This window comes from Bubalus bubalis, chromosome 3 (genome assembly GCF_019923935.1).
Source record: "Bubalus bubalis isolate 160015118507 breed Murrah chromosome 3, NDDB_SH_1, whole genome shotgun sequence".
Classification (NCBI taxonomy): Eukaryota; Metazoa; Chordata; class Mammalia; order Artiodactyla; family Bovidae; genus Bubalus; species Bubalus bubalis.
In genome coordinates this window covers 73,664,149-73,677,062 of record NC_059159.1, presented here as the reverse complement: position 1 = coordinate 73,677,062, position 12,914 = coordinate 73,664,149, and the positions used below count along the sequence as shown (strand labels likewise).

Below are 12,914 nucleotides of genomic sequence, written 5' to 3'. Positions count from 1 at the left end.
ATGCAAACTAGTACAGCCACTATGGAGAAAAGTGTGGCGATTCCTTAGACTGGAAATGGAACTGCCACACAACCCAGCAATCCCACTGCAGGGCATACACACCAAGGAAACCAGACTTGAAAGAGACACGTGTACCCCAATGTTCATCGCAGTATTGTTTATAACAGCCAGGAAATGGAAGCAACCTAGATTTCCATCAGCAGACGAGTGGGTAAGAAAGCTGTGGTACATATACACAATGGAGTATTACTCAGCCATTAAAAAGAATACATTCGAATCAGTTCTAATGAGGTGGATGAAACTGGAGCCTATTATACAGAGTGAAGTAAGCCAGAAAGAAAAACACCAATACAGTATACTAATGCATATATATGGAATTTAGAACGATGGTAACGATAACCCTGTATGCGAGACAGCAAGAGAGACACAGATGTATAGAACAGTCTTTTGGACTCTGTGGGAGAGGGCGAGGGTGAGATGATTTGGGAAAATGGCACTGAAACATGTATATCATATATGAAACGAATTGCCAGTCCAGGTTTGATGCATGATACAGCATGCTTGGGGCTGGTGCACTGGGATGACCCAGAGGCATGGTATGGGGAGGGAGGTGGGAGGGGTGTTCAGGATGGGGAACACATGTACAGCCGTGGCAGATTCATGTTAATTTATAGCAAAACCAATACAATATTGTAAAGTAATTAGCCTCCAATTAAAAAAAATAAATTTATATATTTTTTTAAAGTTTCCTTTTTAAAAAAAAAAAAATTAAAAAAAAAAATACTTGAACACCATTGCCCTAAACCAACTCTACTGTTTCTGAAGTTGTTCCTTGTGACGAGGCAGAGCTCCCTTAAATGAAAGGAAGAAAGAATCTGCACATGATAATTGTATCCAGATTTATAACCTGACAATTGCTTCTTTTTCTAAACTGTCAAAACCTCTAAATTCCCCCCAAAAGCCTGACTCCAAAGTTTATAAACTGGAATTTCCTTGCTCCCCATCATCCATCTTGTTCTTACCTCAGCTTCGCAGAGCAACCTTCTTCCAGACATAGAAACATTTAGAAACTGAATCGGCAGAGTGGGCATCCCACTGAATTTGTTCACTCATTCAACATTTCCAAGCTGCTGCTAGCTGTTTGTACGTGCTAGCACTTACTTACTTGCATGTACTATGCTCAGTACAGGAGGGTGAGCTGCAGATTCACTGAGGCTTCCTGCCCAGAACGCTTTCCAAACCACCCCCCCAGAGAAGAGGGCCCAAACGGGCAGCAGTAGTTCCATAGGGTGGATGAAATAGAGGTCAGGGTTTGGGGTTGTCAAGGCAGCTTGGAGTTGGGTACCAGACAGGAGTACTGGGCAGGAGGTAGCTGAGCAAAGAAGGAGCCCTAGAAATCTGCACAGTTTCCCCTGAGTGGTTGGTTGGAATACACATGGCAATAATCCACAGGCATCTGTAGGTTAATCGTAAGCTCACTTTAAAGCCACAGCACCAAAGCCTAAAAGAAAAAGCTTTTATTCTTATCCTTATCTCTTTTAACATTCCTTAAAAGAATAAGAAGAAAAGCAGTAAGAATATAGAAGATTTGAACAATACTACTCATAGCTCAGTTGGTAAAGAATCCACCTGCAATTCAGGAGACTCTGGCTCAATTCCTGGGTTGGGAAGATCCCCTGGAGAAGGGATAGGCTACCCACTCCAGGGTTCTTGGGCTTCCCTTGTGGCTCAGCTAGTAAAGAATCTTCCCGCAATGCGGGAGACCTGGGTTCGATCCCTGGGTTGGTGAAGCTCCCCTGGAGAAGGGAAAGGCTACCCACTCCAGTATTCTGGCCTGGAGAATTCCATTGACTGTATAGTCCATGGGGTTGCAAAGAGTTGGATATGACTGAGTGACTTTCATTTTCACTTTTCATCCACCAGTTGGACCCAATGACATGAGAACACTGCATCCTGAACTGATATTATAATCACAAACACACCAACATTTGTTGGATGCAGATAAAGCAGTGCTTAGCAGGAAATTCAGAGCTTTAAATGACTATATTAAGATAGAAAAAAAGCTTTTTAAATCATTGATTTATGTCTCTGGCTTAAGAGGCTAGAAAAAGAAATGTAAAAGCATAGGACATTTCAGGAAAACAATAAAGATTAAAGTCAAAAATCAATAAAATAAGAAACAAACAATAAGGAAAATCAACATGGTCAAAAGTTGGTTCTTTGAAATATAAATAAAATTGATAAACTCTTAGTTAAACTGATGAAGAGTTTTAGGAATGAAAGAGGGGCTGTACTATGGATCCTACAGACAGTGAAGGATAATAAAGGAATATTTTGAGCATGGTTATACCACTAAATTCAAGAGTCTAGGTGAAACGGAAGAATCCTTTGAAAGACAAAAACCACAGAAACTAATATAAAATAATAAAAAAAACTCCATAGCACTATATATATTTTTAAAAATTGGATTCATAGTTTAAATTTTTATCTAAAGAATACTCTGGGCTTAGATGGTTTCTTCTGTATTTATTTCAAACATTTAAGGAATAAATATCAATCTTACACAGACTTTTTCAAAAGAGGAGAGAAGCAATAAAGTATTGTAAGGAGATGAAATCATAGACCAATATTTCTCCTTTATTTAATGAATTTAAATGCAAAAAAATTTAAATTGAACTAGCAGTACTAGAAAATCAAATCTAGTCATATATAAAGAAGGTAATTTATCATGACTAAGTGAGGTTTATCACAGTAATGCTAATAAGTTCAACATTTGAAAATCTACTAATATAGTTCATCATACATACAGAAAAAAGGAGGAAAAATCATTTGATCATCTCAGTGGATGCAAAAACAATTGTTGAAATCCAAAAACAATTTAAAATTAAAACCCTTGGCAGAACAGGACTCAAAGGAAACTTCAAATTTTGATTAAGTCTAATGGAAATCCTTCAACTAACAACATACATAAAGGTGAAAGACCAAGTGCTTCCTTTCTAAAATCAAAAACAAGACATGAGTGTAGACCTTCACCACTTGCATTCAACATTTAATTGAAAGTCCTAGCCAGTGAAATAAGATAAGCAAAGGAAATATAAAGATTAGAAAAGAAGCAAAATTGTCTCTGTTTATAAGCATAACAATGCTATCTATAGAAATGCCTAAGGAATTTACAAAAAAAAAGAAAAACCTTTACTTTTACTAAAAAAAAAAAAAAGCTTATCAGGGCACAGTAACAAGGTCAATATATAAAAATCAGTTGTATCTCTATAGACTAATTACCAAAAATTGAAAAGTGATATTTAACAAACCTCTTATGAGAGCACCAAAGAACACAAAATATTTGGGAATAAATTTAACAAAATATGTATAAAATATCTACATATAAAATTATAAAATGTTGCTCACAGAAATTTTAAAAGACCAGAATAAATGTAGAGATTACATGTTCACAGATTGGAAGACTCAATATCATACATTCTTCCTGAATTGATATGCAGTCAATGCAATCCCAAACAAATTAGCAGCTGATGCTAAAAGATACAAGGAAATATAAATAACATAGAATAGCAAAAAAATAAGAGAAAAAATTATTGGGAAAAAAAACTAATTTGGAGGGCTTACATTGCCTGATTTCAGTGGTTACTATGAACATATAGTAGTCAAAACAGTATGGTATTGGCACAAAGATAGACAGACAAATAGAACAAGAGTAGTCAAGAAAAAGTTCAATATTAAATGGTCAACTGAGTTGTTTTTTTTTTGCAAAGGCACCAAAAGAAACCAATGAGAAAAAGAAAGATTCTTCAACAATGGTACTGGAACAGTTGAATATCTAAATGGAAAAAAATATGTATCTTCACCCCTACTTCATATTATATACAAAAATTAATTCAAGAGGATCAAGATCTAAAGATCAAAACTAAAATTATAGAGCTTCTAGAATAAAATGTAGGAAAATAACCTTCATGATCTTGGAGTGCCAAAGAATTACATTAGCCATAAAAGAAAAATCTAATAAAGTAGGTTTCATAAAATTAAAATCTCACATTAATAGAGCCAGTTAAGTAAATAATAAGGCATGTTACACATTGGAAGAAAATATTTGACAAATAATTTAAAAATATATGCATATCTCTTGTAACTCAGTACCAAGAAGATAAACAACCCATAAAAATAGGTGAAATGCCTGCACAGACACTTCACAAAAGACATTAGTTCATGAAAAAATGATCAACATGATTAGTGATTAGGAAAAAACAAAGTAAACCCACCATGAGATATCACTACATGCCTGTTAGAATAGCTAAAATTAAAAAGACAGGCCATGTCAATTGTTAGGATGGCAATATAAAATGATACAATCTCTTTGAAATACAGTTTGATAGTTCCTTAAAAGGTTAAACATATACCTATTGTATGGTGCAGTCATTCCACTCCTAGGAATTTATCCAAGAGAAATAAAAACATATATCCAAAAAGCATTTGCACAAGAACATTCATAAAAGGGTTTATTTATGAAGGGCAAAAAGTAAAAACAAACAAAATATCCACTCTCAGGAGACTGGATAAACAAGTTGTGGTTCATCCATACAATGGAATGCCATTCAGCAATTAAAAAAAAGAAGATAATTATGCTGGGTGAAAGAAGCCATACCAAAAAAGAGAGGGAGAGTATCTCATGTATGCGTCCATTTATATGAAATTCTAGAATTGGCAAAACAAATCAAAAGTGGTAGGAATAAGCTTGGGGCTTCCCTGGTGGCTCAGATGGTAAAGGATCTGCCTGCAAATCAGGAGACCCTGGTTAGATCCCTGGGTAGGGAAGATCCCCTGGAGAAGGGAATGGTTACCCACTCCAGTATTCTTGCCTGAAGAATTCCACGGACAGAAGAGCCTGGCAGGCTACAGGAATCAGTGTAGTGTTATCTGGAGCAGAAATAGAGTGTAATTGGCTGAAAAGGAGCATGAAGGAATTTTGTGAGGTGATGGAAATATTGTATATCTTTATTAGGGTTGGTGGTGATACAGTTGTAGACATTTGTTGAAACTCATCAAATTATATACTTAAAAATGTATGCATTTTATTGTATGCAAATCATACATCAATAAAACTGATTACAAAAAATAACTAGAATACCACACCTTGCTCACTAAAATAATTAAAAAGCCTGGGACTTCCCTGATGGTACAGTGGATAAGAATCTGCCTGCCAATGCAGGAGACACAGGTTCCATCCCTGGTCTGGGAAGATTCCACACGCTGCATTGCAACTAAGCCCGTGTACCACAACTACTGAGCGCTCGCACCCTAGAGCCCGTGATCGGCGAAAAGAGAAGCCACTGCAATGAGAAGCCCAAGCACCGCAACAAAGAGTGGCCCCCGCTCGCTACAACCAGAGAAAGCCTACATGCCGCAACGAAGACCCAGCGCAGCCAAACATATAAATAAATAAATACATTTTTAAAAATAAAAAGACTTAGAGCATCCAGTGTTAGTGAGGGTGTTCCTGGTGGGAGTGTGAACATGGAAGAACATCTCTGGGAAACTGGCAGTTTCCTGTAAGGGCAAACAAGCACTTACTCTATGACTCAACACCTCCATCCCTAGATATTTACCCAAGAGAAATAAAAACATATTCCACAAAAAGACTTACACAAAAACATTCATAGCAGCCTTCATCATAATTGCTGAAAACTGGAAACAGCCCAAATATCCACTAACAGGGGAATGGATAAATAAATTGTGGTATTTTCATGCAATGGAATATAAACCACTCAAAAGAAGGAGTGGAGAGAGGGCGTGGGATGAGGACTAAGACAAGGAGGAAAGGAAAGCAAAACAAACAAACAAACAAAACTACAAGCAACATCATAGGAACACTAAAAAAAAGGCTATATTGAAGAAAAAAGTTAGACACCAAAAAAAAATCCATACAGTGTGATTCCATTTATGGTAAATTTTAGAAGAGGTAAAGCTGCTGTATGATGCTAAAAGATGAGAAGGGTTGCTGCCTTATGTTGTGTAGAGGAAGAGCACGTATTGATGCGAAAAGCATAAGGCAACTTTTTGCTGTCACGGCCATGGTCTATATATTGATAGATGTGTAATCTATACAGATTTATGGATTTGGTAAAACTTACATACACATGGTCTGTGCTTTTCACTGAATGTAAATTGACACTCATTTTTTAAAAAATCATACAAAAGTAGAAATTCACTTATAAAACCTGAGTCAAAAAAAGAAGTATAATAAAGACTGGACTGAAATAAACTATTTTAAAATTATTTGATAATAAAAAGACTAAGTCTCAGAAGTTGAGGAGTGTAGCTGAGGCATACTTGGGGAGAAAATGAATCGTCTTAAACATATATTAAAAATAGAAAAAAAAGACAGGCTAAAATTAATGAGTCAGGTGTCCAATTTAAAAAGTTTGAAGATGTACACAGAAATACACATAAAGAGTGTGTTATGCACTCAATTGTGTCCAGCTTTTGGCAACCCCATGGACTGCAGCCCGCCAGGCTCCCCTGTCCGTGGGATTCTCCAGGCAAGAATGCTGGAGTGGGTTGCTGTTTTTTTCTCCAGGGGATGCTCCCAACCCAGGGATCGAACCCATATCTCTTGTGTCTCCTGCACTGGCAGGCGGGTTCTTTATCACTTTTGCCACCTGAGAGAAAGAAATAATAAAGGGCAATAATTAATGAAATTGCAAAAAGACAGTTGAATAGTGAAGATCTTTTAAAAGACTAATTAAACTGATAAACACTAGGCAATATTGATCAAGGAAAATGGAAGAAGACATAAATAAAGAATATTAGGAATGAAGAAGGTGACATAAAGAGGAGGTATCATGAACATTTGATGCCAATAAATCTGAAAACTTAGATGGAACAAACAAATTCATAGAAAAGTGCAACTCACCAAAACTGACTTATGAAGTCAAAAGCCTGAATATTCAGAAACCATTCAAGAAATTGATTCAGTGGTTTAAAATACCCCCCCCCAAAGAAAACACTCAGCCCACGCAGAAAGACTTAGAGGCAAATTCAATGAAAACATTCAAAGAACATGCAATTCTAATCCAACTCAAACTCTTACAGAGAACAGAAAAAATAGGGAGAATTCCTCAATTTATCCTAGGAGGAGAGAAAATCTTGTTACCAAAACCAGAAAAGAACATAGATAAACAGATGCAGAAAAAGCGTTTAGTAAGTTAAGCATCCATTCCTGACTTAAGAAATCTTATCAAACTAGGAATAAAAGGGAACTTTTATACCTAAAAGATAGTATCTACCCTGAAAAGTCTACAGCAAAATCTTTCATAAAGATTGCATTGAAAGTATTCCCTTTAATATACGTTCAACTGATTCGCTGTGCTGTACACTTGAAACAAATACAACATTGTAAATCAACTATACTCCAATACAAATTTTAATAAAAGAAATTATTCCCTTTAGGAGAATCAGATATTACACACCTCCTGATACGAGGCAATAGAAAGTACATAGTTCCGCCTATAAAATAAACTTGTCAAAAAAGAAAAAAAAAAAACAAGAAAGGTAGAAAGAAAAGGGGAAAAATTGACCCTTATTAAAATCAAGCCTTTAGGTCCATCTCCCACATTACATACAATAGCTCTAAAGACACATGTTAATATTATCTGCATCATCTTGACATGTCGGGCCAGTCAAAGCCAGAATGACTCAGCTTCTTCAACAGATGGCTCAAGAAAAGTAAAGCAAAGAGGAAATGTTACAGATTTAAAAAGACTTCAAATTCATCTTCAAGTCAAAGTGTAATGAAAAGAGAAACTCAAGAGACATAGCAACCAAATGCAATGCATGGACTTCAGATTTTAATTCAAACTAACCAACTTATAAAGACATTTTTTTTTAATCATAGAAATTTTAACATAGATTTACGATTAGACCATTTAAGAAACTATTACTTGTGATAACATATTGTGATTATGGTTTTCTTCAGGGGTACACATCTGAAATATTTAGAGGTGAAATGATCTAATGTCTTGGATTTGCTTTAAAATACTCCATGTGAGGGCCTTCCCTTTGGTCCAATAGCTAAGACTCTGTGCTCCCAATGCAGGGGGCCTGTGTTCGATCCCTAGTTGGGGAACTGGATCCCACATGCTGCCACAAAGAGTCTTATGTCCCAATGAAGACTGAAGATCTTGTGTGCTGCAACTAAGACCTGGAGCAGCCAAACAAATAAATAAATACGTTTTTAAAATACTCCATGGGATATGACAAATCAAACACTATTGGGAAAACACTTGATAATTGGAAAACTGGGTGATGGGAACATGGAGTTCACTATTCACTTTACCTTTGTGTATGTTGGAAATTTTCTCTTTTTTTAATTTTTTAAAAATTTTTTCTTGAAATAGTGTTGATTTCCAATGTTGCGTCAGTTTCAGGTTTACAGCAAAGTGATTCAGTTAAAATTATCCATACATATAAATCTTTTTTAAGATTCTTTTGCATTATAGGTTAGTACAAGATACTGAGTATAGTTCCCCATGCTGCACAGTAGGTCCTTGTTGATTATCATTTTTTTTTTTAGGAATGTGCATATTTTAACCTCAGACTCCTAATTTACACCTCCCCCTACTCCAGTTCCCCTCTGGGAACCATGAGTTTGCTTTCTATGTTTATGAGTCTATTTGTGTTTTGTAAATAAGTTCATCTGTATCATGTTTTTGGATTCCATATATAAGCAATACCTTATGGCAGAAAGTGAAGAGGAACTAAAAAGCCTCTTGATGAAGGTGAAAGAGGAGAGTGAAAAAGTTGGCTTAAAACTCAACATTCAGAAAACTAAGATCATGACATCCGGTCCCATCACTTCATGGGAAATAGATGGGGAAACAGTGTCAGATTTTTATTTTCTGGGGCTCCAAAATCACTGCAGATGGTGACTGCAGCCATGAAATTAAAAGACGCTTACTCCTTGGAAGAAAAGTTATGACCAACCTAGATAGCATATTCAAAAGCAGAGACATTACTTTGCCAACAAAGGTCTGTCTAGTCAAGGCTATGGTTTTTCCAGTGGTCAGGTATGGATGTGAGAGTTGGACTGTGAAGAAGGCTGAGTGCCGAAGAATTGATGCCTTTGAACTGTGGTGTTGGAGAAGACTCTTGAGAGTCCCTTGGACTGCAAGGAGATCCAACCAGTCCATTCTGAAGGAGATCAGCCCCGGGATTTCTTTGGAAGGAATGATGCTAAAGCTGAAACTCCAGTACTTTGGCCCCCTCATGCGAAGAGTTGACTCAATGGAAAAGACTCTGATGCTGGGGGGGATTGGGGGCAGGAGGAGAAGGGGACAACAGAGAATGAGATGGCTGGATGGCATCACTGACTCGATGGACGTGAGTCTGGGTGAATTCTGGGAGTTAGTGATAGACAGGGAGGCCCGGCATGCTGCAATTCATGGGGTCACAAAGAGTCGGACACGACTGAGTGACTGAACTGAACTGAACTGAACTGATATGATATGATATTTGTCTTTCTCTGTCTGACTTACTTTACTTGGGTATGATAATCTCTAGGTCCATCCATGTTGCTGCAAATGGCATTATTTCCTTCTTTTTTACAGCTGAGTAATAGAAAATCTTTGCTAATAAAAACTTAAAAGACAAATAATGGTGATGGTGATGATGATGAAAATGTTATTTTAAAAAGAATACAGAGGGCAAGAGGCCCTTCTCCTCCTTGGACATTATGGGGCCTCATGAGCCATCATGGAGGCCCAGGCTGCTAGATAAACTGTCTCCAGCCCACCTCCAAGACTGATGCTTTTACCATCTCTTTCTCCCAGAATTCCTTTCCTGCTGGTCTCTGTGGCTTCAACCTGCAAATTCAGCACCCCTGCTGCCGAGAGCATATAGCTGTTGTGTTAGTTTACCGAGCATGCACTGCCTCTTGTTCAGGTAACAACACCCTATTTTCCTTTGGATAAACACCTTTAATCACTCCATGTGGTTCAAATAGGGTTGACCACACCACCCGCCTTCCCCCCAGAGTGGACCAGTGACTCAGGTGTGACCAGTGAGAATACCACTACTCTGGACACACCCTCTGCAGGAATGGACATGTTACCCAGGCAGGACTTACTCACCAAACAGCATCAGCACCCAGACTTTTGCTGAACATATGAGAAAAGAGGCACTTTCTCTTTATGGGGTAGCAGAAGGTCAGAAGACTGAAGAGCCTGGAGTGGCTGGGGCCATTTGCCTGAAAATGCAAGAAGATCCTGCCTAGGAAAGAAGCCATCATAAGACAGCAGAAACTCAGAGCCTGATCTCAATGTCATTATCCCTGAATAGAGCCACACTCCCTCTCTGCAAAGCAGCTTCCCCCACAATTTTTCTGCACATTAATGAACAAAACACGTTTTTTCTGGGAAGGGAGGAAGAGAAAGAGGGAGAGAGAATGGGGTAGGGGGAGACGGCAAGAGACTGCAATACAGGAGGCCCAGATTCGACCCCTGGGTTGGAAAGATCCTCTGGAGAAAGGCATGGTAACCCACTCCAGCATTCTTGCCTGGGAAATCCCATGGACAGAGGAGCCTAGTAGGCTACAGTTCATGGGGTCACAAAGAGTCCAACATGACTGAGTGACTAAACCATCACACAGTGGTCTCAGGAGAGTCAGTTCTGAGTTACCTGTCAGACCTACTGAATCAGTTATTAAGCTGTTGTCTTTTTGTTTCAAACTCTGCACTCTGCTCAACGCCTGCTGTGTAATGCCAGGACTCGCTTCCTCACCTGATTTCCAGTTATACTCTGCCCAGAGAGAGGGGTCACTAGACAGAAATGGAAGTCTGGAGAAGGAGAAAAGACTCTCTCCTCCCCATCTGCTTCCTGTGAGCTTTCATTCTTGAATCTCCCTTCTTCACCAGTAACAGCAGCTGAATCCAGTTCAAAGTTTGTCCAACACAGAAACAGCCTGATTGCATTCCCCTCCCCTCTCCTGTTGGAAACACTGATACCAGATAACTAACTGGTGGCCCTTCTCACAGATCTTGATCCTTTTCTCTGAGCTTGGAGATACCAGGTCAGCTGAGCCGAGCCCCCTGCCCTTTCTTCAAACATCTGCGTTTCAGCCTCATGGGCCCTTCCTTTAAGTTTCTGCGTTTCAGTAATTCAGTCTAGACCCTTTGTTCACCAGCCCTGCTTTCTAAAGTTGCTGCCTCGTGACACCTTTGGGTTCTCTTCTTGCCTTTTCTCTGATGGACCACTTTATACCAGTCCACACTTCCTTATATTAAATTCTATCTGAATAATCGGTGTGATTTCTGCTTCTGAGTGCATCCGGAATGATACAGCAACTCAGGAAACTTTCAATCATTTAAAGAACAGTCTTATGGACTCTGTGGGAGAGGGAGAGGTTGGGAAGATTTGGGAGAATGGCATTGAAACATGTAAAATATCATGTATGAAACGAGTTGCCAGTCCAGGTTCGATGCAGGATACTGGATGCTTGGGGCTGGTGCACTGGGACGACCCAGAGGGATGGAATGGGGAGGGAGGAGGGAGGAGGGTTCAGGATGGGGAACACATGTATACCTGTGGCGGATTCATTTTGATATTTGGCAAAACTAATAGTTATGTAAAGTTTAAAAATAAAATAAAATTAAAAAAAAAAATACTTATTGAATGTCCCTGTCCTTCAGGAATTCTAACTAAAAATGATGGCCTGAACTGGATTCTGTGACCAGTCACTGTATCTGTAATCAGTGACCTATGTGCGGTTTGCACTCTAAAAGTATTTTCATCTACAAGAGTGGATGTTGTGTTGTACTCCTGATGGCTGATCACATATGACGAGGAAGGAGGGAAGGAAAGGGAGAGAAAAGACACAGGATAAAGGAAAAAAAAAAAAAAAAACTGTCAAAGTCATCCATAGTGGCCGAAAACCAATCAATCAATCAAAAAAATAGTTTCCAAAAAAAAAAAAAAATGCAAAGGGAAGATTTACCATAGAAAACCACTTCTCCCTCACCATACAGTCTATCTGGGAAGCTTTTTTTTTTTTTGTCTTACCTACAAACACTTCTTCCTAACCCATCAGTGGACTAGGAGGCAGGGTCGGATACGAGCTAAGTTCTGGAGCATCATCATCTCGCAAGAAGACCGTGTGTGATTGGATGCTGTGAGTGTGGGGGGAGGGCTTGGAGCGTCACCATCTCGCAAGAAGACCGTGTGTGATTGGATGCTTCGAGTATGCGGGGCGGGGCATTCTGGAAAAACATCTCAGTGTTTCTCAGGTTTGTTTAGCAGGAAAGCGCTTACCTGAATTTCCACACAAGATATAGACAAGTGTGGGGGGCGGGGGAGGGGCACAAGGGCGGACTTCTGGAGCACTGGCAATATTGTATGTCTTTGCCTCGTGACGGTTCCATGAGTGCTGGTATTAATTTTAGTTTTAAACTGTAAATGTGTGTTTTTGTACTTGTCTGAACGTATGGTATAGTTCACAAGTTTTTAAAAAGGGGTGTGGGGAACTCTGTAGTTTAAGAGGCTTTCCTTGGCAGCTCCGAAGCCCTTCCTTACGTTCAGTTCAGTCGATAAGTCGTGTCCGACTCTTTGTGACCCCATGAATTGCAGCATGCCGGGCCTCCCTGTCCATCACCAACTCCCGGAGTTCACTCAAACTCACATCCATCAAGCCAGTGATGCCATCCAGCCATCTCATCCTCTGTCGTCCCCTTCTCCTCCTGCCCCCAATCCCTCCCACCATCGAAGTCTTTTCCTGTGAGTCAACTCTTCACGTGAGGTGGCCAAAGTATTCGAGTTTCAGCTTTAGCCTCAGTCCTTCCAATGAACACCCAGGGCTGATCTCCTTTACAATGCTGGTTGGATCTCCTTGCAGTCCAAGGGACTCTCAAGAG

At 39.1% G+C, this 12,914-nt stretch overlaps 1 long non-coding RNA gene across 1 annotated transcript in view; it reads right to left on the bottom strand.

The window, feature by feature from the left end:
- Positions 1-12,639, bottom strand: part of LOC123332753 — a 28,491-nt gene extending 15,852 nt beyond the window's left edge. The window contains exons 1-2 of the long non-coding RNA XR_006549756.2: positions 12,067-12,639; positions 10,140-10,278 (exon numbers count right to left, since the gene is read on the bottom strand). This is a non-coding gene — a long non-coding RNA (uncharacterized LOC123332753). The remainder of the gene's footprint in view (positions 1-10,139; positions 10,279-12,066) is intronic.
- Positions 12,640-12,914: the final 275 nt, after the last annotated feature.